Source organism: Taeniopygia guttata, chromosome 3 (assembly GCF_048771995.1).
Source record: "Taeniopygia guttata chromosome 3, bTaeGut7.mat, whole genome shotgun sequence".
Lineage (NCBI taxonomy): Eukaryota > Metazoa > Chordata > Aves > Passeriformes > Estrildidae > Taeniopygia > Taeniopygia guttata.
In genome coordinates, this window is record NC_133027.1 from 22906998 (window position 1) to 22934906 (window position 27909).

At 34.7% G+C, this 27909-nt stretch overlaps 1 long non-coding RNA gene across 1 annotated transcript in view; it reads right to left on the reverse strand.

The window, feature by feature from the left end:
- Window positions 1-317: 317 nt before the first annotated feature.
- The window catches only part of LOC140683574 (uncharacterized), a 46061-nt gene continuing 18469 nt past the window's right edge, over window positions 318-27909 (reverse strand). The window contains exons 2-3 of the long non-coding RNA XR_012054742.1: window positions 1621-1748; window positions 318-505 (exon numbers count right to left, since the gene is read on the reverse strand). This is a non-coding gene — a long non-coding RNA (uncharacterized lncRNA). The remainder of the gene's footprint in view (window positions 506-1620; window positions 1749-27909) is intronic.

Consider the following 27909-nt stretch of genomic DNA (forward strand, 5'->3'; position numbering starts at 1 on the left):
TAGTATATGCTCAAATCTAGCAATTATTAAACTCAAGGGGACTACACTGATGTAAAAACTTAAACCCTCAGGTAGGATTAAGTAATTTGGGAAGCTGACTTTCATAAAACACTTCAATAGTCTTTACTTCTGTCCTGAGAATGACTTTTGGTGAAATGAATGTTCTTACTGTATTAATGTGACTAGATTTATTTTCATAGTAAAATTTTATTATTGCTTTTTATTTTTTTATAAAGCTGTGCACAAATTGATTTGAAAAGAGGACCAATGTTTTCTGATTCATTGACAAATGAACACTAGCAATTTTTTATCTGATTGTATTCAGGAGTTGCAGAATTCCTTTAATAAAAAAAATAAACAAAACATTATAAATATGTCATGTCATGCACAGCAATGCCCAACTTTTTGTTATTTTCTTTTTCAAATTTGGGATTATGTAGATGTAGTGGCTTTATCCTGAGCAGCACTTATGCGGTTTCTCACTGACTCCGCTCTCCTGTGGGACCTGGAGAAAACAGAAGGAAGGCAATAATATTATTGGGCAGAGATAAGTATACTTTAATTAAAAAAGCAAAAGTTGTGTGCTAGCCATGTGAAAGGCTGGCATTAAATAAGTTTTCTTCAGTCTGATGAGCATACCTTTATTCTTGAATATATGAAATTATGTGGAAAAAACTCTATTGTTAAGGTATGAAAACCAAAATACCAGATAGCTTAAAATCAACAATATTCAGAGATCTAGACATATAAGTGAGCATTTTAGGGGTGAGGCCCCACTAGATCTGCTGTTTACAATCAGAGAAGGGCTGGTGGGAGATGTGGTCAGAGGTCTCCTTGGGCACAGTGTCCACAGCATGATAGAATTTGCAATACTAGGTGAAGTTAGGAGGACTGTTGATAAAACCTCTACCCTGTATTTCCAGAGGCAGACTTTGGTCTGCCTCAGACACTGATTAAGAAAGTCCCTTGGAAAGCAGCCCTTAAAAATAAAGGGGTCCAGGAAAGCTGAACAAACTTTAAGGAAGTAATCTTGAAGGTGCTAGAAGAGACCATCAAGACAAAGAAATGTATGTGTTATCTTGTTAGCCAGACTATGAAGTTTTTTTCTCATGTAGGTCCTAAAATCTATTAACATGGCTAACAGTCCTGCTTTTACAAGATGATGGATTAATTATCAGCTGTAATTTAAAAAAATTGATACAAAAGTACTCCAGCATGCAGAGAAGGTACATGAGACCCATTAGCTATACAGTGGGAAGTACTGGGCTGTGTGAGTCTGTTCCAACCTCCAGACAAAAAGGAGAATAAACTGACACCTTTTTTGATGATTTGCTGTTTGCTGGCTACACTTTGAAAGATCATTACTAATTTTCAAGGGAGCTGTTAAAAGTCCCCTTCAGTGCACAGTGTTCTAAAGACCCTTGAGGAAAGCATCTTGTCAGACTTAAGTGTTATCATGCAGGTTGTCCATGCATGCTTAATAAAAGGGATTCTGCTATTGAGAAATCTGGGTTAGCATTTCAAGTAACCACAAAATGCACCACTATGAGATCACAAGGAAGTAAAAACTGTTTTACCTACTCACTGACCCTGACACTGTGAAAGAGTAATTTGACTTACCATGAATTAATGACATTTTTCAGTGGTTTGTTTGTAGCTGTAGTCTCAGGCTAAGTACATTAAGTCCAATTAAGAGCTGCAGAAATATTGACCAGATGCTGGATAAATGTCTGCAACATTTTCTCTACCTGCAAGTGGAAAACCTCAGTTCAGCCATTTCAGCCTGGTCAGACAAATTGATAGCATCTGTGGTTATAGGTAAACCTGAAGACAATAAACATGACTAACAAAGGGATGACCTACAGAGTTTTGATATGGAAGAAATATCCATCAGCATAATTTCTGACTACTTGCTTCATTCTTGTGATTTTAAATACTAAATAAACCCTTATGATATAGTGGTGGAATAGGTCAGATCCTTATAAAAATACAGCCACCTATCTAATAAAGTACAGAAAATTCATCACTTGTGCAACTGTACCCCCTGGAATTACTGTAGCAATGAGCAAGCCAGTATTTTGATAGTAGTGTGGTCCAGTTGAACACTTATAAGTTTCTATTGAGCTAACAAGGAATTATAATTTTAGTTTTTAAAACTGAAACAAAAACTACTTTTTGCATGCTGCCCTCATGTGTTGCTGCTCACATCTTCCCTCAGCAGAGCCCCAGATCTATTCCAAAAAACCAATACATTGTACACAGCAAAATTCAGAATTTATAAGCATGTAGATTTCAAAGACTAAATTTGTGATTTTGTGCTAAAACCAGGTGTATTTTCTATCAAAAATTGGAAACCTACACTTTCACCTCATTCTGCTCATAAGAAGATAAATTATTCTTTGATGGGGTACTGCAGGAGTACTTTATGGCATTTCCTGTTATTTTCACAGATAAGTGGTGGAGTATTTCCTTCATTGCTGTACTTAGCTGAATATTTAAGAAGTAATACACCTGTTCAGGTATACATGCACATGAGTGAGATAACAGAAGTCACTCAAAGCTAAGGAATGAATATATTTTTGGTATGGAATTCTGTAGTGTATTTTCTGGAAATGAGTGTGATGTAAACATTGAGATACCACCAGTCATTATAAAAATGTTACATGCTATTAAATTACAATAATAAATAACCCCTTTAGAACATACTTATTTGTCTTACGCACTTTATTCTGTAACTACTCTGTGAATCTGGCACTCCAAAGTACAAGGTATGTGACTGTGCAATGTTCTGAAATGAGACATCTTTATTTCAGCTACTGCATCATTTTATAGCAAAACACACATACTTGAAAAGATTCCTTTGCTCAGTATTGCTTAAATTTTTCCTATTTTACCCATTTGTCTAATGCTGACAGGTGTATATTACAGTCCAGAATGATTAAGCTACCTCCTTCAGGAGCTTGCATGACTGGAAGAAGAAGCCATGTCTAGTTACTGTGTTCTGACACTTTTTCTTTCCTTGTTAGAGGCATTGATAAATGGTTAAATATGAGCCTAAGAGCTGACAAAACTATCTTGGTTCTCCCAGAAACTCCTGATTACTCACCTATGGACAAAATGTGTCAAAATGATGGCTGCCATGGCTTAAGTAATGAGACATGAAAATTGTAAATTATGTACCAGTTTAAATTAATTTACTGGAAATGAATGTAATTTACAAAGATCTACTAGTTGTGAAATGGAGAGTTGAAAGAGCTATTGTGAGAAATTATATATTTTCTTTTTTCTGATACTTGTTCAGAGACTTCTGCTTTCTTCCAAAATTAATTAACTCAGTAATGATCCAGGAGTCATTAAAAGAGGATCTGGCTTCTTCAGAAGCTACATTCTCCTGAGAAAGTAAATACAGGATCTGAGACAACACTAAGCTTTACTCTTCTTCCTCTACCACCCTTGTAATTAGACATAGCAAATGACAGAAAGGGTATCACCAATTAGTACAAAAAACTTGAAAAAGCCTGCTTCACATTTGTTAAATCTTAGGCCTATTTGGCTGTATTAGCTGCTGTAATTACAAACTCTGAAGCCATTATAATGGAAAAGGGAATAAGAAGCACTGTTTATGGAGCAGTGTATCTGACAGAGTGAACTTATGTGCTTTAGGGCCTAATCTAAAATTTATTGAAATAAGTGTAAGTATTCTTTCAACATTTGGGTATGACTTACTGACAAATACTACCCAATCACAAATCAAGCAGTAGAAAAATGACATTTTTTTTTTCACCATGTGAGTAGGTCAGTGAATTGTGGTTTAAAAAAACTGGTTTTGACATTGTAATCTTGAGATCATTTTCCTTCTGTTTAGTCACAGAATTGGCGCTTATTTATGTACAAATTAGATTTTCAAGTTTAATATACTGATCTACTGAAATTAGTTTGCATTCTTAGTCTGGTTTATGATATTTGGATAAACATTAAGATCAATAGTTTCTTTCCACAGAAAGAAATTATTGAACTTAATGTTTATCTAAATGTTTATTCTTTTCCATCACAGAAATGAAAATTCCTTTTCATTTCTGTGATATGGATAGACCTATTTTGTTCTGACAGAAAAATATTTTGTTTGTTCTCAGATATACCCAATAAGGAAGATTTTACATGTACAGCAAAATTGTTGATATTTCTTATACAAGATGACAGATAAAGAAAGCAAAGCCTAGATCAGATATACAGAAAAAAAATTCAAAATAGACACAATGGAGTAAATAATATTTTTTATCCTATTTTTTTTTCCAAAATATTATTATTCTGAAAAAATGATGTGTAGATACACTGAAATTGCACTTTAAAATAATACATGTCCCTGTCTGAAAATAGCAATTGTCCTAAAGTCCCAAAAGGATCTTCAGTTGTTTTCTATTTACAAACAGCAGTCCAAATCCTGCCTGGATTATGCCTAATCTGCGAAGTGGACATCTCAGCTTTTTTGGTCTAAGGTACATTTTATTTAAACTGTAATAATATATATATATATATAAATTGTATGGTTTAGTAACAAATAATATCACATGAATTATTCTATTGCATGCATTTTCTTCTTGCAAAACAGCATAAATTCAGTTTAATCTGGCACAGGAAACATGTAGTAACTCTTCTGTTTTATTTTTATCTAATTTTTAGGAACACTTCCAGAGACAGTAATTTTGTGTATCTTACTTCTTTTACCTGGAAAAAGACCAGGAGTGTGCAATTCCAAAATTAATACTTTATAAACTTTTTTCTGATTACACACCTTCTCCTAAAACAAAATTTACAAAGTTGTGTGGTGCCTGGTTTTACCCTGGCTTTTATCTCATTTCTCAGGAGCTGTCACATACACTGGTTTGTGTTTTTGCCATTTGAAAACATAAAAAGAAATGGGAAATATTTTCGTATGGTAGGTTGCACAAGTGCAATACCTTGTTCTTCTACTAAATCATTTCCAACAAGGCCTAGAAGTTTCCCACAGTCATGTTCAAAACCAGAATCAATAGTTTCTCCCTCTTATACAGAAATCTCTGTATGAAATGGTAGAAAACAGTTAATCTCTGTATGAAATGGTAGAAAATGACACTAAGCAGATTTATGCTTGCATTTGCGCAGAGGGCAGTTAGGGACAGAACAACACCCTGGTGCCTAGGAAACCGTGACCAGAACTAAATCAAATACCAGACTACTTTAGATTTGGGTCTGTGTTCTAGATTTTCCTTTCTGTTGCATCAGAAAATAAGATTTGCTCCTTCTTTCACTTTGAAATGGCATTGAGTCTCTATGATCAAAACATGCCATGCTGTAATAAATATACCTTTTAAATTTTACTCCCTGATATTTAAGTTAATTTCTCTGCTGTCCACATTTCTGTCTTAGTCTTCTAAATGTCTACTGGGACATGGTATTAAAATGCTAATGCACACCTGTTTCTTTAAAGAAAATGGTCATAAATATCATTAATTCATTATGAGATAAGAAACAAAACCTCAATAGATGTTCTGTTTAATATTTAAATACGAATTGCTTTGATAGAAGTGCTTTATCAGTTATAACAAAACATGCATGGTGAATGTAAGAAGATTATAAGACATCAGACACCTAATAATGAAGGTTAGGTCATGGATAGCTAAGTTACTGTAAGTATTTGAAAAACAGAAATAGAAGTGCAAATCCTCAACTAGATTTAGTCTCAGGCACGACTTATATGTTCTCATATTATTGAAATACGAATACACAGTATTAAAAAGGCTAACATCCTCTTACAAAAGTCATCTAGCTGTCAGGGTGCAGTCAATAGTAAAAATAAAAATAAAACATGAAGAACTGTGATCTCTATGGCACGCAGTCACTCCGTATCCTGGGAGAACTCTAACAACAGACTGTAGCAGAATCAATTTTATATTGCTTTTCCACTGGATCAAAAGCAGACAATACTCATTACTAAAGGAAATAATATCCTGAATTTTGAGATAGGAGGGTTTTGTTATTTCTATGAACAATTTATGACTTCCCTGACACTTCTAAAAAATGAGATTACCAATACTGAAGTGTTCAAAAGAAGTACAGTATAAAATCTTAGAGAAGTCAGTACATAACTAGAGAAAAATTCTCTTCCTTTACTTCTGTGATAAAGGTCAAAATTGCAATGGATGACTTTTAATTTTAGAAGCATATTCTTCAAATAATAATACCAATGTACAGGTGAAGCTTTGCCAAAATCCAATAGATACCTGAAACAAAGCATCTCTCATGATTTTAGCAGCACCACTATCAAACCAAGGTATTCATATGTTTGTGTGATATTACTTTTACATGACAGTCATAGAACTTAACTGATGACTGCAGGGCTATAACCCAAGCCAATGTTACAATAAAAGAGATGATGTTCCTTAGCATCACTCATCTTTCCTTCTCTGTCATTGCTTTGCACCTGAGAAAGAAAAATGCACAGAGCTATCAAAAAAGAAATGCTAAGACAATTTTGAAAATAAATCAAATGAAACTTGAAAAAAAATCTTTAAAGTGTCTTTTAAAAGGTAGAGCAAAGATATCACATTAAAGAAATGTGTTTCTTATTTTTTTTATTAATATAAAATAATTACTTTTTCTTTACCATAAATACATGAAAAGTTTTAATCACATCATCTCTCCAGTTTCTAGGGGAAAAAATCTCTAGTCATACTACTGACATAATTTACTCTAACAAAGTCATTCCCTTCACCTTTGCCACCAGTGCTGCAAGAGGAATTTACTTTCTGAAAAAGAAATTTTATTCTGCTAATCATATGTCAGAATTTTGCAGTGAGGGATCTCCAGGATTTTTTTGGTGTTTTTTTCCTGGAGGACAAATAAAATAAAATAAACCCTCTTCTATCAAGTGTGCAGTGTTGGCAGTTCTTCAGAGTGAGCTACACTCTGAAATGAAGCATATAAAGAAAAAAACCAATCCAAATCAAGCCAAGCAACAAACTCCCAAAAACAACAAATGCCCCCCTCAAAAAAAGCAAAACAAAAAGCCAACCAAACAAAAAAACCCCACCAAAAATCCACAAACAACAACAACAAAAAAACCCCAAACAAAACAAAACAAAAACAAAACAAAAAAGCATCCAAGCAACAATAAAAAATTTCCTATGATTCTATATATTTTTTTTTCTCTTGGCTAATTATTAGTCAGCTCACTATCACCACTGACTATGATATATCAATTGCTATCAGAGAAAGTAAACATAACTTAGTTCAAATTTAATTTTCAAATGTCTACTTTAATTTCTGTTCCAGCTCTGCAGCCTACAATAATCTTTATCATAAGACTTTCTGAAGTAGCACAGATGAACAACTTTGCTAGATGTTGCAACTTGACTTGTACACTGTGTATAAAAAAAGGAGAGTTCTCATGCTCTAGTTAATTAATTGGATTATGCCTTCAAAAGGATTGACACTTGGTATGCCCTTATTCTAAGCACTTTTTAAGAAAGTTTGCAGAATACTCTTCAGAAGAATAACTTAAGAATGAACTTTCAACTTGTGCTATATCACAGTTTTCTTTAGAAAAGGCAGTTTTAGACAGCAGGAAGAAACGTTAAGGAGAAGATGATGTGCCATACTTTTATGAAGTGTGGCATCTAAGGAAGATATATATCCTTAGTAGGTCTTAAAAATGGTTGCTGTCGTGATTCCTAATTTTCTTGTTCTGTGAATGGCTTCTTTTTTCTTATCAGGTAGACTTCAGGCTAAGGGATTGGTCTAATATACCCTGGATATCTGTAAATATGAAGTATTTTACATAGCATTATATAAACATTTTTGCTGAATATTTATATTTTTTTATTCCTTAATACATCAGTCTTCAGTCCTACATCACCTTAGGAATAGTCTGAATATTAATTTAGGACACAGAAGTAGATATTGAATCTACCTGGACTAGCATAAAAAATTCTGCCTGAAACTGAAAATACTTTCCCATCATGGACAGTAGAAGATCTATCCTATTACTCATACACATGGTCATAGTGTTCTAAATAACTCTGACACAAAATTTAACTTATTTTCAGATTTTGTATTTCTATCACATCACTTGAATAGAACACATAGGAAGAACTAAGGGAAAGATCAGCTATTTTTAAATATCTTCAGACCAGCAAAAATTCCAAATGCACACCAAAACATAACCAGTCAAAACCTACCAGAAATATTGAAGACTGTGATACGCTGAATATTATATTTTAAAGTTTTCATTAATCCCAGGTTTAAAATAAATTTAACTAATGAAAGTTTGTAGCTTTATGGAAATCAATAATGATTTCTGCAGAATGAAAGATTTATAAAAGTTCACAGTAGACTGTAAAAAGATTTCATCTGAATGACTGACTAAATTGACTATTTGGCCTGTTAGATGCCTACTGGTGAGGAGTCGGTGAAGGGTGTACAGATGTGGTTAACCATGCTCCACTCTGACAGCCCACCTTTGAACTATCCTTTTTTCAGACCCCAAATTTCCCCTTTTCATGGTGACACACAGACACTTAGAAATTCCAATGATCAGAAGAATTCTGGTACATTAGGCATGTCTTAGCACATGATAAAATTTTATTTCTTAGATGCAGCTACCTACCATTAGCCTGAGGAATATTTTCCAGCTATGTGATTCTGGGGGAGGTGACTGCATAGAAAGTTTATTTACAGCTGTACAAATGCAGGCGATTGTCGCACATTGTCATATGAAAACGTTCACATATCAGTGGAAAGAATATCCCAAATGAGATATAAACTTGCTTGAGGGCAGAGGAATAACATTTTTGCTTAACCTTTTGTTGCTAATTCTTCTCTTGGGAGGGAAATAAATGGGGTTTGATGTTTCAAGCAAATGAAGTACTTGATTTTTACTTTAACTTTGTTGACTGTAAAATGCTTGGGGGCAGAAAAAATGGAGCTTTACAACTCAAAATTGTTTCAGGACAAGAAAAACATAGTTTTATAATAAAAGTAATATTTAATGATACATATTTTATGCTGCCACAAAATTTTCCACTTCAAGCCTTCCCCTTCTGAGGAGGCTGTAATCTGATTTTAAGACTCCCCCCATGGGACACCTGATAAAACCCCAGGGCCCTGGGTCTGTTTCCTCTTTGCTTTCTCTCCCTCTCTGCTCTCTGGGCTTTGCTCAGGCTCCCGGGCCTCTGCCCCCCTGGCACGAGAGGAATAAAATGTACTCCCCTACTCAACAACACGGACTTGTCTCCTCTGTTTTCCCTGCTGCTGGTAGCGGCTTCCCTGGATCACGATCCTCACTGTAGCCACAAGCTGTTACATCAAGAGATGGTTTAAGTTTGCAGGCATACACATTATTCCGTAACCTGACATTCAGCATGAAGAAGAAAAAAAAAGATACATCCTTGCCTCGATATTAGAGGCATGACCACCCAATATTATCTGCAATTCTGATGAAAATATACCAATACATCTGGTATATAAGTCCTTTTTTTCAGACACTGAAAGATCAAAATAACCACCAAGTCACTAAGCCTAAGAAGTACTTGTAAGCTGAGAAAAACATTAATAAAGTGATTAATATTTAAAACTTGTCTAGCAAGAACTGTCTTCAATATTTATATGGTATTATAAAATTACACCAGAAATGCTAAATACTGCGGAAATATTTAAAATCCAGAATGCAGGTCTGTGTCACTAAAACCCTGTTTCTTAGACAGCTTCATTGCAAATTCTTTCTTCTTTGCAAATTTTTACACAGAAAAACCTTGCCTAGCAGAATTCCAGCTGAATTGCTTAAATAGCTGTTGCTGAGCACCAAAGATGTTTATTAATTATTACTATTATGTATACAACTTCTGAAATTAGTATTTTGTAGCAAATTTGGTTTACAGAACAAAAAAAAAAAAAATTCTCTTATTTCACATTTTTACCTGAACCTAATAGAAAATAAATATTTCATAATGGGCTTAAAGATCACTAATTCAGACTGATAAACATCTGATTTGTCTTATTAAGGAAGCCAATGAATACGAAATATAAAAGCCAACAGTTTATGCAGTGATTTTATCTCCCCACTTTCTGTGTTTTCTGACTGCTACATAAGAAGTGATAGTACTAATTTGATGTTGTGACCTCTTTGCACCCTGTTGATGCCTCTGTGAGCTCACCTTGAGTCAGACAGACATCTTGAGGGCAAGACATCGTTGTAATGCCTTTAATGCAACACCTTTCTGAAAACTTTAGCTAGTAATGGAAATAACCAAATCACTGACTTTGCACGTATGTATGTGAGGCAGGATCCACACAGAAGCAACGGAATCTGATGAGAACAGAAAGTTGTGGCAAGCACATTTTTCTCCCTCTCAGGATTTTTTATAGAGGTGCACAGAGAGAAATGAAAGAGAAAACAATTTCTATTCCTGTTCCTTGTTTTCCTTTTGCGGAATGTGTTTGGAGAATTGTTTACCTGGGGTGATTGCTTGATTGGATTCTGGTGAGGATTGTTTGAGCCTGATGGCCAATCCAATCCACCTGTGTCTGGAGTCTTGCAAGAGGGTCATGAGTTGTGTTAGAGAAAGTAGTATGTAGTTTTAGTATCCTCCTTTTATATAGTATATTAATTTATTTTAGCATAGTTATAATAAAGAAATAATTCAGCCTTCTGAATTGAGTCAGACGTCATCATTTCTTCCCATTGGGTTTGCCTGCGTTTACAATAGGAAGTCTTAAATCATACTAGTTTTATATTTGAGGACCGTACTGGGAAATACATCCATACATTTGAGACGCAAGCAATTTCCAAGACTTTGGTGTTTCTTGGATTTGGTGCTTCCTATGGTGTCTGTATCTGACTTCTCCTTTCAGTTTCATGAGGAAATCCTAAATTTCATCACATCATCTTTTTCAGAAACTAGGCCAGGATTATGTTGTTCTTACCCTGTCCCAGAATCATGTTGCTATTACTTGATCCATACGGAGGTGTAGTGTGCAGGTTTGCTCTTGCTCAGTCCTGCACTATCAGTCAATTTGTATGGGAAGAGTGGAGTATGAAAAGGCCCCATACACAAAGAGCATTCCCTAAAATTTTAAGTTGCTCAAGGCAAAAATATAACAAAGATTAATTGCTATGATTATTGATCTGCTATAGCAAAACATAGTAAATTGCAAATCTAAAACTAGTGCTCCCTTCTGTACCAAGAAGAAACTGAGGAGAAACAGCAGCACTTCTCAGGCAGAGCATCCTAAGCGAGGAAAAACACGACTGTGGCAGCTTCTCTCTCTCTCGGTTTTTCTTCTTATATGGGAGGGATCTGCCATTTAGGCTTCTGCATTTTCATCAAATATAGAATGTTTACCTATGTTGGATGTATGACCTTTGTTTACCTTAAACTAGTGCAACTCAGCTCCCAGTTTTCCTTTAGTGATCCAAAATTGTGCAACCTGTGTTTGAAGTTCTGCAACTACACTATGAAATGTTTCTAGGTGCTGTATTAATTTTTAACTTATTGCACATAATTTAAAACATATAATTTGTAAAAGATTATTAAAATAATTTGTTTTACTATCTCTGTTCAAGACTATGTGCTGGTATTCAAACCATTCCATGAAAATAGATATTTTTTATTTTCTTGTAGGCTTTTGGCTCTTGGTGATAACTGCAGTGTATTTACACAAGTGAGTTTACACATGGAAAACTTAGATACAAAAGTATAAAATTCAAAATTGTCTCTAATTTTGAGCAGCTGATATTAAATATTTAAGAATGTTTTTCCAGATTTTTTTAATTTATGTATTTAACTATGATTTCCATTACATATCCTTCTAAAAATCTCATAGATAAGAAGCCAAAAGGCTATCATTTCAAGTCTCCAGGAAACAACACATATGGTTTCCTGACTATTGTAAAGTTTTAAAAATATCTCCAACTCCAAACTTAGTTCACACTAATAATAATGAGGCAGTTATAAAGAAGGCCTGTGTTTGAATTCTGGTTGTAAGAATAAACCTTATCACACTTGAATCCCATTTTTTTCCTGAAAATTGTCTAAAATGCTTTTAAATCGTACCCACTTAGTCCCACTTAGACCCACTGTTGGTCGTGAATACCACACACAATTAAAATTTTGATTTAAAATTGTGGGGTTTTTAATGCAATTAGGTGGTTTCTTTTAGCTAACAGATGAACAAGTAATTTAAGTATCTTTCTAATGGTCAGATGATAAGGATTGTATTAAATCTTCCAGTATCCACTATCTAGTGCTTGTGTAGATGGACAACGCTCTAGATGATACTATTTATCTTGCACTCAGAAACTCTCCCTTCATGACTTTGCTATCCATATTTCTTTCCCTAGAAACTTGCAGTTTTTTCACTAAAAATATTTCTACTGAAAATAAATCTCTGTGAATGCGTGGCCTGCTGATGAGAGAGATGGGGTATGGTAGGCAGGACAAGAGAGCATAGAAAGATTGCCATATCCCCTCCTTTCTCTACTAGCAATATTACTGTTCTTGGTAGCTTTTTCCAGTTTTGATTACAAAGAAAGTAATTGACACAATAATTCTTAAAATAACTAATATACTTCAGATACTTGATGCCACAGAATAACAAAAGCAACTTTAAATTATTAATTTTTGCCCGTTCTTATGAGTCATCCATTTTAATTTAATGGCCATATTTTTAAAAGCCATTGCAGATATGCAAATACATGAAAACTTTGTTAGAAACTCAATGAGGTTTAACTACAAACTATAATCTGACAGAAACAATAGTGTTTAAAATTACAAGCAGATGGGAAAAGAATAAAATAGAAAAACAATTTTCCTGCTAGGACACTATATTGTTTAAAGTTTGGTAAAAATTATATCTTTTGTCAGAATCAGGACACAAATTTTAGAGATAAACAAAACAAAAATGTAGGTTATAACAAAAAGTAATTGGTATTCTGTGCTTGGAAATATTCAATGATCTGTATTTAAATATAAAACATTGAAATCTGCTAAGCTAGAACTTCACTCACACAACTAAGATCTTATCATATGGAATTCAAATTTTTAATGAAGTCTAAAAAATAGAACAGTAATGGAAAAAAAGCTATCCTGCTAAAATTTTAGGCTACACATATCTGCTCTGTACTACATGATGAATTTGCTAGATGTGGCAAATACAGAATAATTTTCAAAGGGCTCTGCCTGACAAATCCATGCATCTGCTTTACTTTTTATTCATAAAAAAAATCAAATGGCATAAAAAGATAAAAAAAATAGTTGGACCTATGAATAGATATAAAATAGGTATGAAGTTGTGGGAGGATGGATTATAGGAGAATAGAGATAGTGCTGAAGGCAATCTCACCCCTGAGCAGTTGCAGCTGGACTAATCACCAAGGAGTAGGAACAGCCTTGCCTTTAATAGGTCACAACTATGTCCAAAAAGGCCTGTCCCTAATAGGGCACAGTTGTGTCCAATAAGGATGTTCCAATAAGGATGGGTGTTATAAAAGAATGAATTAACTCGTTGAGAGGAGAGTTGCAGTCAGTTGGCTGTGCTGCTGTGAGGAGCAAGGGTCAGGTGGTTGTGATAGGGACAGTAAGGGTCAGTATGTGCTGCTAGGGACAGTAAGGGTCAGGTGTTTGTGATAGGGACAGTAAGGGTTAGGTGTTTGTGATAGGGACAGGTAGAAGTCAGCCAGCTGTGCAGAAGAAAGAGAAAAGGAGTCAGATGTGCAAGAGGCTGCCCGTGGGAGCTCACAGAGAAAAGGTATGAAAGTTTTATAGTAAGATAATAAACTAATGGTGACAGTCAGTTCCCATCCACCGTTGATGTGCCAAGCACTCATGCCAACAATTGGCGGCCTGTATGGGGATGGATTCAGACATGAAATAACAATGAAATCTCTGTTTCACAATAAATGCTTTGATCCTATTCACTAATATACAATTGTTTTATTATCTTGAGAAAATATTTAGGTTTATGTGAGGTCCAATTCTGGAAATATCCCACTTGTACAAACATATTGTGTATAAAAATACCATTTATGTAAGAAATATTTTAAAGGCTAATAGTATAGAGACTAAATATACTTGAATCATAAAATGACAGAATTGTAGAATGGTTTGGAAGGGACCTCTGAAGTCTAGACCGTCTAGTTTCAAGCCCCCTGCCATGGGCAGGGATGCTTTCCTCTAGACCAGGTTGTTCAAAACCCTGTCCAACCTGGCCTTGAGCACTCAGGTTGCTGATGCTCCACTTAATACAACTACAAAGGTTTGACCAGAAAATTTTTATTGAATCAAGTCAGCTTCTGGTATCCCTTGTGCGTAATGTTATGCTTGAGTATAAAGAGGTCTTCTACTTTAAGAAAAATGTTCTCAAATAGCTGCTAGCTTTCAGTCTCATCCCCAGGCTGTCATTAGTGCTATAGTTATGGTTAGGGTACAGGGAGAAGAAGGGCGTCTTCATCCAGGAACTCTGTACTGGGACAAACACACCAAGGGAAGATGTCCAAGGTTAGTGTCTTGGGACCTTTCTCATCTTGGCTCTCTCAGGTGCTGGGGGACTCTGCCACAGCCCCAGGCTGCCATTACAACTGGGATTAGGCACCACCAGAGACCCTGGAGGTGGAAGAGGAATGCATAGCATAGCACAGTACTGCCTAAGCACTGCTTCCGCCGCAACTTTTGACCCCAGTTTCCCTGAAAGTGTAGGATCTCTGAATCCTAACGCTAATGGCAACTAAAGTTTGAAGTACAGCCATGGAGCACCATGGTTGTCCCAGATAATTTTTTAAAAAGGTTTCAGTAAATTGAAATAATGCAAATATGAATTTCCTTTATCATTTTTGTAAGCCATGTATACTTGAGTTTAATGGGGTTATGCTGCACCTTGTAAAGGCAAGGAAAGACAAGAAGTAAGCAAGTAATATCGAAAAAAATTTTCTGTTGATCTGTGGAGTAATGCTACAAAATAAATAACTTTTCCCTCAGAAGTGGAAGGATGCATTATAGAATCCTGCATTTCTATGCATCAAACAGCTTCTAAGGGCTGCACTTGGAATGCACTGAAGAAAAAAATCTTTCCCAAAGAGAATAATAAATTTGTAAAAACTGGAAGAAAGCTTTTCTGTAACCTAAATGTACAAATTTCTAAATTCGCTTAACCATTACTGTATGTTTAATTCAATAATTGTTTTTATTTGCAACTGAATAATTAGTTTAAAATTATATTCAATTGAAAAAAAAAAGTATAACCCATTATTTAATGCAACTAGTCTAAAAGTCTGTCAAGAAAGGGAGTGAGAAAGCCTTCAAAGTTTGAGTAGGCCAGTTTGGTGACACTCACATAATACTCAAATTCTTGCTAGGTAAGCATCCAGATGTCTGAGTGACAATGTTGTATGTGTCTGTGTTAATATGAATGGGACATATTCCAGTCCCATTCAACTGGAGCCACAGATAGGACAAAAATTCTTTATTTTCTAACATTACAACAGCAAAGCCCCCACAGAACAGTGTAGAATAAAAGCAACACAATTGGCATAAACATTACTATTTCCTGGAAACATGGGAAATGTCACATATTATGATTTTTTTGTTGTTGTTTTATTTTTTAACCATTAGAGTGGCATAATTCTGTAGCAGGTGGCTGACAGGGCTAGTAGGATCGCTGCTATTGGAGATATTTGGCAACATGCTTGGATTAGAACTGCTTTGAGCAGGGAATTGGATTAGGTGACCTCTTGATACTCCTTTCAGTCTCAGATTCTGGTTCTGTGATTGCATTATTCTGATGAAGGTTTGTTTTTCAAGCTGTTAATTTACACTGGAAGCTCTCTCTACAACTTCCTGAAAAGAGGTTGCAGCCAGTTGTGTTCAGCCTTTCCTCCCAGGAAACCAGTGACAGGACAAGAAGACACAGTCTTAAACTGTGCCACAAGAGGTCTTAGTGTGACATTTGGGAGAAGTTCTTCACAGAAAGGAATTGAGTATGGATGGAGTGGGCGGCCTAAGGAGATGGTGGAGTCACCATCTCTGGAGGTGTTTAAGATTGGCTGTGGCACTTAGGGCCATGGTTTAATTGACAAGGTGGTGTTAGGTCATAGGTTGGACTTGATCATCTCAAAGGTCTTTTCCGAGCTACTTGATTCTGTGAATCTGTGATTGTTATTCACAACAGTACCAAAGGCTTTGGTGCTTTCTCTACTTAGCTGCATCCTCTGCTATGATCGAATATCACCACACTGTTTTTTTGTGGTTTTTTGTGCTCTGGTGTCTCAGACTCTTGCTTTTAAGTGTATTTATCTCTAAACGGTTTGTCATTGATCATTCCTCAAGTATCTTTACTTTATTGTAAATAAATAGTTCTGTCTGTTATAGGAGGTCAAAATTTCTACAATTCTGGAAAAATACACTGTAGATAATATTTGAATACTGATGGTTACTTGAAGTAACATTAAATAATCTTTCAAGGTATCTTCTCAAAAAATAAAGTAAATAAATTATAAGAATACTGTTCAGAGCTCTTCCTAAAGGAAATTTAAAAAAAAAGAATTAATGAAGTTGAATAATTTGGAAAAGAAATTTCCTTGGTCTCATTTGAAAGACCATAGACACTGCAGCGAAATTTCACTCCCAATAATTCTCAATAGCAACTTTCAGAATCACGCACAGCTGTGCATGTATGATATATATGTGTACATGCACACACACACGGGCAAAAGGTGAGCTTTACCCTCATAACTGTTCTTCCAGGATGACTGGAAGTATGCAGATAACCAAATATCAAGCAAATCATTAATAAGATTATCTAGTGGTTTATTTTCATACACATTTGTCTATTCCCATTTTGAAAATAGGATTCACAATATTAAGTTCTGTATGTTTTCAGGACTATTAGATTTGAAATAATGTCATTACTAGAAAAAAAATCATTGGAAGTAAAACCTATAATCAGAACAGTAAAACAAACTGCAAGGAAAAAAAAAAAAGCCAGAGAACTTTGATACAACTACTAATGACAAAATGCTCTAGAACATGACAGGCATATGATACATATCATCCACTGAGATTCTTTAATATAATTAAACACATTTTCCCTCATTTAATGCTTCGGATGTTGAAAGTTTTGCTCAATAAAAAAGCAGAAGTCCAAACTTGCAATAGGAACTTCATTTTAATATATTTATCATGTTTCAGCAGAATCCTTCTTTATTTTTTGAATGGATTATACAAAATACATCAGCTGAATGATAAAGGAAAAATTAAAATTATGGTAAGAGATTAGCCACTATTGGCATATGTATTTCTACAGAAAAACATTGAAAGATAGCTTTTAATATGTTGAAACTAAAGACTTTACTGCATTTTTAGAAATAAGTATGTAACAGGAGTATTTAATACTCCTCACAAGTTATTTTCTTCTGCTTTCATGCATAATTTCTTTTCTTATTCTCTGAAACATTAGACATTGTTCTATTAAATGATGCAATCATACCAAATTATTTTGGAACATAGTAGCTCAATACTCACATACTGATTACTCAAAGGTATTTTTCTGTTTGACAAGGCCCTTACATGCTACATGTCTATTTTAAGAGAATAGCATAAGTACACAGAATGTCTTATCTAATGTCAATGAAGTCAGCAGAATGAGTCCAACATATTTCTTTGGATGAAGCCATAGCTCATTACAGACATCTAATATTTCAATGTTGATGAAAATTTTAATCAGACAAATTAAGATATTCATGGTTTAACTTCAGCTGTAAGGCATGAGACAACTTAATGACAGTGTTTAGATTTTCAGTGAGAAAAGTATATCTACCAACTTGAATTTTAATTATTCTAATACTGTCAATGAGCTTCAAAGATGTCTGTCTGCTGGATTGATAAGGTGTGTTATGACTCTAACATTTCATAGAGATAGAAATGTGGTATTTTTCAAATCTTTACACAGAAAAATAACCTTCACTATACTCTTTTCACTGAAACATCAGCTTTTAAGACAGAAACACAGAGGTGGTTATGTATCCAAATATTAGAAAGATGGTTATGTTAGTGTCCTTCTATTGATCTCAAGCTGTGCATGGGAAAAACTTAGCAGTGACTCCAGGGGCACCAGGATTTCGAATAGTATTACTAGATAATTCTTCACATGTTTATTTTTAAAACATCTGAGAAAGAAAAGGGAATAAAAAGAATTTCCACACATTACTTCCAATGTACAGCATTCTCCACTCCTTTGTGTTTGAAAACATCTGAAGCAACCAGAATTTAAGATTGCTGAGTCTAAATTAAGAATTGTTGAAAACCCATAAATATCTAGCAATATCAAGGGCATTTCTTTTTCCAAATTTATTTCTTATGTGAATTATCTGGAAAGCAGTCTAAGCACGTCTAACCAGTGGAATGACTATGAATATATAAATAAATATATGCAGATACTAAAACTAAGGAGGAGAGAGAAAGAGGATAAAAAGCTTGTAATCATAAACATCAAGCATAATAAAAGTAAGATGAAAATTTGGTTAATCCTTCTCTACCCTCAGAAATATGTATCTACTCTCTAATAAACCTGCTTGAATGGCAGCTATATTTTTAAAAGATGCACAGAAATTGAACAAAGTAGTATCTGATAACTCTAGTCTTACATTCCAGACAAAAATTTGGTTTTCAGCATGTGTGTGGAACCTGCCCCATAAAACTCTGAATTTCATGATCCCGTTTTCTAAAGGGTTCTAATGGTGTGACATTCATAGAATCATAAAATTTTTTAGGTTGGAATGGACTTTCGAAGAGCGATCATTTAGTCCAACCCCTCTTCCAAGGGCAGGGACATATTTCTCTAGATCAGGTTGCTGTCATTCAAGCCTGACCTGGAAGACTGCCAGTGTTGGGATACCCGCAACTTTTCTGAGCAATCCTTTCTGGAGCCTCACCAACCACATTGTAAAAAATGTTTTGTTTATATATAAATCAACCATCTTTCAGTTTAAAATCAATTCCCCTTGTTCTTTCACCACAGATCTTAAAAAAGTATTTTCCTGACTTTCTTAACCCTATTTAAATATTGAAAAGGCTTTGAATGGTCCATAATCTGAACTACACTTTTATCTAAGTCGCAGTCAATGATGGCTGCTTCTGAAGTCTATCAGGGGGAAAAAAATACCACAATATTTCAGGATATATCTACATATGAAAGCAGGAAGGAAAAAACCCTAAACAAAAGAAAACAGTTCTTCACTTTCCATATTTTTTTCTGTGAAAGGATAAGTATGTATTGTAAAAACAGTCTTAAAAGCCTTAAGGCCAGACACTACATGACCTCATAGCCTGTTTCAAGGCTTTGCTGCCTTCAAGATGAAAAAAAATCTTTATAGTATGTCTGAATATCTCCTTATTATGCTTCTAGTCTTCCACGTGCTGCTGCTGCATTGACTGGCCTGCCTGGAGCACAGATTGCCCTGCAGCCCATGAGGGACGCCACGGTGATGCATGTTCTCTATCTGCAGCCCATGCACAACCACAGTGGAGCACAAATCCACCTTGCATCTCATGGAGAACCACGTGCTGCAACAGGTGTATACATTCTGGAGGAAGGTGCAACCCTTGGGTAACCCAAGCACAGCTAGACTCCCAACAGGAATTGCATCCTGTGCAGAGAAGCCCACACAGAAGCAGTTTTCCTGGTACAAACTGGAGGACCCACATTGAAATGGTCTCTTTCTGGGGGACTGTACTCCACAGGAAGGATTCATGTTGGATTAGTTAATGAAAAACTGTCTCCCATGGGAGGGATCCTATGCTGTAGAAAAGGAACAGCCTAAGGAGGAAGGAACAGGAGAAATGAAGTGTTATAAGCAGACTGCAATCCCCATTCCCTAATGCCCTGCAATGATGAAAGCAGAAGAAGGTAGAAGAGTGAATGAATGACATTGAGCTTGAGGAGAAGGTGGGTATTTGGAGAAGGTATTTTTATGTTTGTCTTTATTTTCTCACTGTCCTACTCTGTTATTCATTGGCAGTAAATTCAGTAATCTTTCCCTAATCACGTTTTTCACATGAAAGTAATTGATTTCCCTGTCTTTATCTCAGCCCATGAGCTTTTACATCTCCTTTTCCTCTGCTCACATTGATGGAGAATGAGAGAGCAGTGGCTGGGTATGACAGCTAGCTAGGGTCAAATCCACCATATTATCCCAGAAGGAAACCAAGCTTACCACACAAGAATTACCCTTAGTAAACACAAGCTTTCTATTCCTGATCAGTTTCCTCTTCCTCCTACACTAAGAAATCTGTTTAGAGGGGCTCACTCTATAACTCTCCCAGAGACCCTAGGATCCTTTGCTGACCTAGTAGAGATATAGATGACAGAAAAACATTTAAGATTAGAGAAAGAGGAACTTTAAGAAGATAGCAATTTGCAGATAAAGCATTTGATGTGGATACATTTATAAGAGAAAATTATTTGTCATATTTGTAGTTAAGGCTAACATAATTTGTTTACACTAAAAATACTATTAATTAGTTTTCAACATGTCTCCAATCTCACAAACATAGTTCAAGAAGATATATTAGGTGGAATCACCTTCTGAAATGAAATATCACTCAGTAAGAGAAGTTATAAATCCTAGCAAGTGTTATTTAAAGTGTTCTCGGATCTCTTCAGACAATGTCATATCACATCACAGAGTAAAACACAAATTTTTGTTGTCATACCAGCTAAGCAACAACTATAATGTTCTATGATGTGACAGAACCCGACATATGGCAGGAAAGATGCAAGAGTTATTGATGTACTAGGAACCATGGAAGTGCCTGAGAATGATCTCATAAAAATTAGGACTTTTCTAATTCTTATCTGAATTAGAATGTGGAAAGATGACACAGCTGCTGAGGAAGCCAGCTAGGGAAGACACCCTGTTGGATCTGTTTACAGGTGGGTAATATGGTGCTTGGAGGCAGTCTTGGGCTTGCTGATCATTAAACGTTGTGAGTTTTTGGGTCTCAGGAATCTAAAGAAGGAGGTTGGCACAACAGCTACGTTGGATTCCCACAGGACAGACTTTGGTCTGCTTAGGGGACTGGGGGAGAGAGTTCCCTGGGAGACAGCCCTAAAGGGCAGAAGAGTACACAAAATCTGGACACTCTTCAAGAAGGAAATCTTATAGAGGCGGTAACAAGCAGTCACTGTGTGCTAAAGATGGGTTGGCAGGAGAGAAGACCAGCCTGGCTGAACAGAAAGGAACTCAGGAGAAAAGGGAGAGTTTGTGCCCTTTGGAAGAAGGGACAGACAGGTCAGGATGATGACAAACATGAAATAAATTTATGCAGGGATAAAATTAGAAGGGTAAAAGCCCAGCTAGAACTTAATGTGTCTATTGCTATAAAAGACAAAAGAAATTGTTTCTATACATATATTAAAAACAAAGGTAGTCTATAGGTCCTATAAATCAGCTTTCCACAATTCCACAAGCCTAATAATGTTGAAAAAGTTGTACTTGCAGCAAACAAGAACAGGTGTCATGTTACTTGTCTTAGTAGTCCTGAGTTTGTGGGAAATAAACCTAATTATGTCAGGAAGGTGGGGTCTTGGGGGCTACTAGAGCACCAGTTGTTTCAACTATCCCTCAAACATAATAAATCAGAAATGAAAAAATAAAATGTGTAAAACACATGTACTGCATTCCAAATTCTGCACCCGCATACTTAACTCTGTCCTGTAGTCTGTAATACCTAGTAATTTGTCAGAATCCTGTGAGCATGATTTTCACATGGGCTTCTGCATGGTATTACCTTGAGATCTGAACTTCTTAGCTCCCTTGGAAGTCTAGTTCCCTTGATGACTCTCTTCGCATTCTATCACCTACATGAAAGTTCCTTCTGCAGAACCTTTCTCCTTGAAATATTTTGAGGTTTTGTTCAGTGACAGCAATTTGATTATTGATCTCTCCTTCATTGTTCTGTTCTTTGTGGCAGGGAAGAGAAGCCAAGAACAAAAATATTCTATCCTTTCATGTACTTTTGGAACCATTTCAAAAAAATCACATTCTACGGAGATGGGAGCGTATTTTGATTCCAGTAAAAGGGAGAGAAGTAAAATTTGTTGTCAATAAAATATCTTATTTTTAAGTTTCCTCCAAAGGGAAAGAAACTCATGACTTTTATGGACATAATAGGGAAAATTTATTTAGTTTTCTTAAGGTTTATACTCTATAGGAAATAGATGACTAAACCCAACCCCAATCAAAGTTTACAAGCACGAAGTACACAAACAGAAAAAATAAAAGTGTATTCAAAGGAGAAGAACAACTGTTTACCCAGTCAATGCCCAAGACATAACAAATTAGGAGTATTTTCTAAAAGGCAACTGTACATTTTCTAAGAAATTGCGGAGGTGATGCACCTTACAGCAGTTATAAGAAACTCTATTTCTATCTAAGAACCATTAGATTCACCCTTCCCTCTAATCGTGCTCTGAGAACTTCTGTGCTGTAATAGTTTGTTTTCAAAAGAACACTAGCTCCAGCTATCCATAGGGATACTTTGAAAGGCAAGATGGTTTACACAAACAGGACCCAGCAGGAGTATATAGGCAATGCTCTAAATACATTTCATTAAGTGTAGAAGTGATGAACTTCATGCAAGGTTAGGAAATATTCAGATTAAAAGGTTAAGAAAGAAAGAAAAAAATGTCCATTAAAATCTATACAGATTTTTTTTAAAGTATGTAATATATGAACATTTTTTTCTATAGATTCAACAGATATAGGAACTAGAATAAGCTCAACAGGGGTTTTTCAGATTATTCTACCTGACAAAAGTTTTCTTTTGAAAAATTATTTGCACTTCAGAGAATATTAGCTGCTATTTCATTATTTTATTGTGCAAACTTAAGCAACATCAAAAAAAAATAATTTCAAAAAATTTACTACTGGTTTAGGACATATTTTAAAGTAATAATGAAGTCTTTTCCCTCTGACTTGAACTTCACTAATTCTAAAGAAGTACATCTTCTGACATTTGTATTCCCTATATTTAATCTAAAATTTTGTTTTAAGCAAAGACACTATCTATTAATTGTCAGAAGGTATATTAACTTAGTTAGCAATCCCACCTTTGATAGATGTTATTAGAAATCAAATTCTCTGCTTGTTCAGTTAGATTGGGTAATTTATGTTATGAAAAATCCATGCTTTTTAGATTTACAGCAGACTATTACATTTGTATGCAGGGAACATTCTTTTGATCACTCTTTTTTTTTTAATTAAATTTATAAATTTTTCAAGTAAAGCTGTGGAGTTGCTGCTAGAAACCAATCCCTTATCATTAAATTTAATCTAAAAAAATTAAGTAAGGATAAACTCCAGCATACATAATTCCAGCAATAATTTAGCAAGGCTGAATTTTTAAAAATAAATATCTTCTTTTATACTACTGCTTATAGTAAAAATAGAGTTAAAATAGCAGTGGTTCAGACTTCCCCAACTTTTCTATCACTTGTTTCTTTAACATTCACAAACAACTTGGTTTCATCTGGCTACTAAGAACAGTGGCATAAGTTTCAAAATCTGTATCTTACACAGGTAATACCCTTAGCTTGTGTTTGAAACATTTTGAAACATTATTTTCAAAATCTGTGATATTTCACCAGTCTGTGCCCACAATGCTCTGTCTCACATTTTGTTGCCTAATTCTCAGAAGTTTAATGTTCTCAAGTTTACTGCCCTGCATGGAGAGTACAGAGAGCAGCAGAGTAGCCAACTGCATGCACAGCTAAGCATCAGGGAAAAAAAAAAAAAAACTTTTCTATGGTGATTCTGGGGAAGACATCTGAAACTCTCCCAAGACTTTGCTCATAAATCTTTAGAATGGTGTGAGCCTAAGTCAATTGCCTTGTTCTTTTAATCTTCAGATGGGAAAAGAAGAGGAAGTTGGAAAAGGAACTCCAGTCCATTATTCCCTTTCCCAACCTGCAAATTTTAGTGCTGCATGCATTGGTTTTAGTGTTGCATTCCTTGATATCAGTTTTAGTTTTGTTTTTATACGTTTTACTTCTGTTTGCTTGTTTGTTTATTTGTGTGCATGTGTGTGTGTATTTCCGTAGATAACTTGACAAAGGCCCTGGTTATGATTCTGTAAAAAAAATCCTTTGGTGTCCAATTTTATATTATAATTCTTTTATATTTGGAAGTCAATCAGCTTGACTACCCTGAACTCAGATATACTGTTTCTATGAGTGAGAAATAAGAATTTTTTTTAAATGGTGAGAGAAAAGAATGAGGAAGAGAAGGGATAAAATAACATCTTGGAACAGAAAATGGTTAAGATGGATCAAAGGTGAAGGATAAAGGTTAAAGTGTGTAGAAGAATGAAAGAGAAAATAATGTTAGCTAGAAAAGCTCACTTTGAGAAAGTTTGAGCTAAACGATCAGAAATGCCTGTTCTTTCACTTCTGTTTAGAACTTAAAATATATTGATAACCTCTTTAATTTATTTTTCTAAAATGTCAGTACCTTTATTTTTATAATTTATATTAGGATTGCTTCAGAATAAATAATTGCAGTGAGAAAAATAAATATTTTATTTGAGCAACATGTCTGTTTTATAGTTAAGTTATAGTCTTACCTCTGTTCTGTTTGACCACAAAGAAGCAGTCATTTATCTTGTCATTGATATTCACAAAAGCTTGGTATGGGTTCATATAATCATCTTGATATCAAGCACACCTACCAGATGTTAGTGATACAACTGAAGTTTCAAAACATTGAGGGCATCCTACAGGAAGGTTGCAGGACTTTTTACAAGGTCGCATAGCAACAGAAGAAGGGGGAAAAATTTTAAACTGAAAGAGGCTAGTGTTAGATTGGATACCAGAAAAAAGTTCTTTTCTGTGAGTGATGAGGCACTGAAAGAGGCACCCCACCCCTGGAGATTTTCAAGGCCAGGCTGGATGGAGTTTTGGGCAACCTAGTCTAGTGAAAGGTGTCCCTGACAGGGACAGGGGAGGGGAGTTGGAAGCTGGTGTTCTTCAAGGTCCCTTTCAATTCAAACCATTCGATGATTCTGTGATTCTCTTTTATGTGGTACTAAGCAGCAGGAAACTAAAAAGGAAAAGATGTGATGTAGGATTTATGACAAAACACATTAATAAATCTGTGATTTATGCTTGTGAAGAAGATGTTATAACTCTTTTCTGCTTCATAATCTATATACCATTATGTTAATAAGTGGAACATGTAGCTTATTTCAGAGGATCTCTAATTCATTCAAAGAAAAGGTGACCCTAAAAGTGGTGGAGGTGGTTGCTGTGCAGGCATTGGTTGCTCCCCATGCTGGTGTTTCATGGCACCATATCTGGTGCCAGCATATGTGCCATCCACATTCAGTCCCGTTGGGAAAGGGGACTCCCATGGTCAGAGTGGCGTAGGTGAGTGATGGAAATGGTCCCAGCTGACTCCATGAAAAGTGCCACCCCTATACAAATGTGCAAATAACCACACACAGGCTCTATAACATGTGATAAAATAAATTCAGTCTTGCTGAGACTTTAAATTCATGCTGGGGGAAAATGAAAATCATATATCACTCTTATATAATTTATTTTCTACAAATAACTAAAAGAGGTATAATTTTCCCATCTCTTATGTTGTTATGAAACATTTCAGTCTGATTTTAAATTGTGTTCATGACTATAAATGATTCAGAACACCTTCTATCAATCCTCTTTCCAAAGAATTCTCCAGGAATCGAAGGAAAGAGGACAAGTATGTTTCTTCTGTGAATCAGTATTCTGAAGGTCAAAAGGTATTTTTGAAACTATTTTTAGACTCAAATTTAGTTATTAGTTTCAGTTTTGCAGATTATATCTAAAGAATCTCTTCTGTGCAGAAAAGACAAATCTGATTAATATATGATGACAGGGCACTATTAATCTTTTCAGGCTTCATAGGGTTTAACTAGTTTATATTTTCAATTTTTGACTAAAAACATTAACTATAAACAGATTTTTCTTTGATTTTTACAACTGAAAACCTTTCCTCGGTTTTGTATACAACAGATTATCATAATAATACCTTTTTCCAGCTTTACATCTTTTGTAGACAACACATTTTGCAAAGAAACATTTTACATCACTTTATCCTTAAATATATAACAGGAATAATTCTAGGTACAGTAAATGATCTGCTGCTATGAAATGAATTTTCATATTAATGATTTCAGTGCTATCACTGGGATCATTTGCACTTGCACTATATGAGATCATAATTATTAACATTCTCTCCATAATCTGACCTCAGATAATCCTCCTTCTTCTCTGAAAGGATTCAGAGGAGGAATTAAAAACACGTCATAAATTTGTGGAGTACTAAGCATAATTGTCCATTTGAAACTACCAGTTTCTTAATTTTTTTAATGTTTTCCTACAATCTCTCACTATCTGATTTCTCAATAGTTTTATGACTTTTGGAACACAATTGAGAGTTTGAAGTTTTTGCAATGAGTTTGAAAAAGTGTTTAGAAATTCTGGATGAATTTCTTTTTTCTATGAATTCTGGTAGAAATTATTTCCCTATACACTACAGAAAATTCCATAAGATTCCCAGATCTTTGTAACTGAGTGCTTAAAAATGTGACTAATTTTTTCATATGCTTAAGAAATTAAGATCTTGACCTAAAAAATCCTACATATTTATTTCTTAATTATCTTTTTCATTAATTTTTTGTACTGGATACTGGTTTTGCATACCTTGCAAATTCTCCCTCACTCTGCAAGGATACAAATATAATTGCTACTACTTGCTTTCTTAAAACAGACAAGGTGAACAATATTTTTTCAGTTATTTCCCTCCTTTAATTCTTATAAACTATTTGATAATTTGAAGTATTTTTATATAGAATACATTCGATCGTATTTATTTTACGAATCTGAGAACAGTGCACACTCCAACGCATGTTGCAAATGTCTGCATTTTTCAACTACAATTTTCCCCATATTCAGGCAGTGTAGTCTAAAAAATAGCAATAACAAGATTTCTTTAAGAAAAAGTTTGTAGAGTTTTAAAATTTTATTTTATGTGACTATATTTTGTGGCTGTAAAGAGAAAAACTTTTGGAATTCCTTGGATTTTTTTCTCATTTCTGATAACTGATTTTCCCCTGTGTCTTGAAAGAACCTCTTAAATATTGAACAGTGTGAATCAAATCCTCTTCTGCAATAAGGATCTCATAGATAGGGACTCAAGAGGGATCTCAAAGATAGTAAGTTTTACAAAGACAAGACTTATCAGAGTGACAGAGTGAAAAAGAAGATAAATTATACACAGTTCATCATTGTTCTTTCACTATGAGTATGAGTAATAATTTATACTTTGTGACTGTAAAATCCTATGACAACTAATTGTTGACATTTTGAAGTTTAAAAAATTCTAACTAGCCATTATTATAAAAAGTAGTAGCAAAATTCTTATTTATGTCCACTGTTAACTTCTGAATAATCCATTAAAGATAAACAAATTTCATAAATATAAATACTGATTTCAATTTCTTATTGGTTTTGCACTTCTATAGGAAAATTATTTTTCAAGGAATCAGCATCTTTTATTAGGTATGAGACAAGACTTATACCCATCGATGCTTTAAAATATACACAATTAGTATAACCTATATATATATATATATATATATATATATATATATATACATAGAGACATATTTTTGGTAGGCAATTTTGTACAGCTGGTGTGAAACCTGTGATGAAAAACTGTCACACAGGCAACAATTCAGATACTCCCGGGAGAATCTGAGTTGTCTTGGCCATCCTTGCAGATGGGTGATCTAGCTGTTGCTCCCTAAGAGTTCACATCAGGATGCATCAGTACAGCTTTGA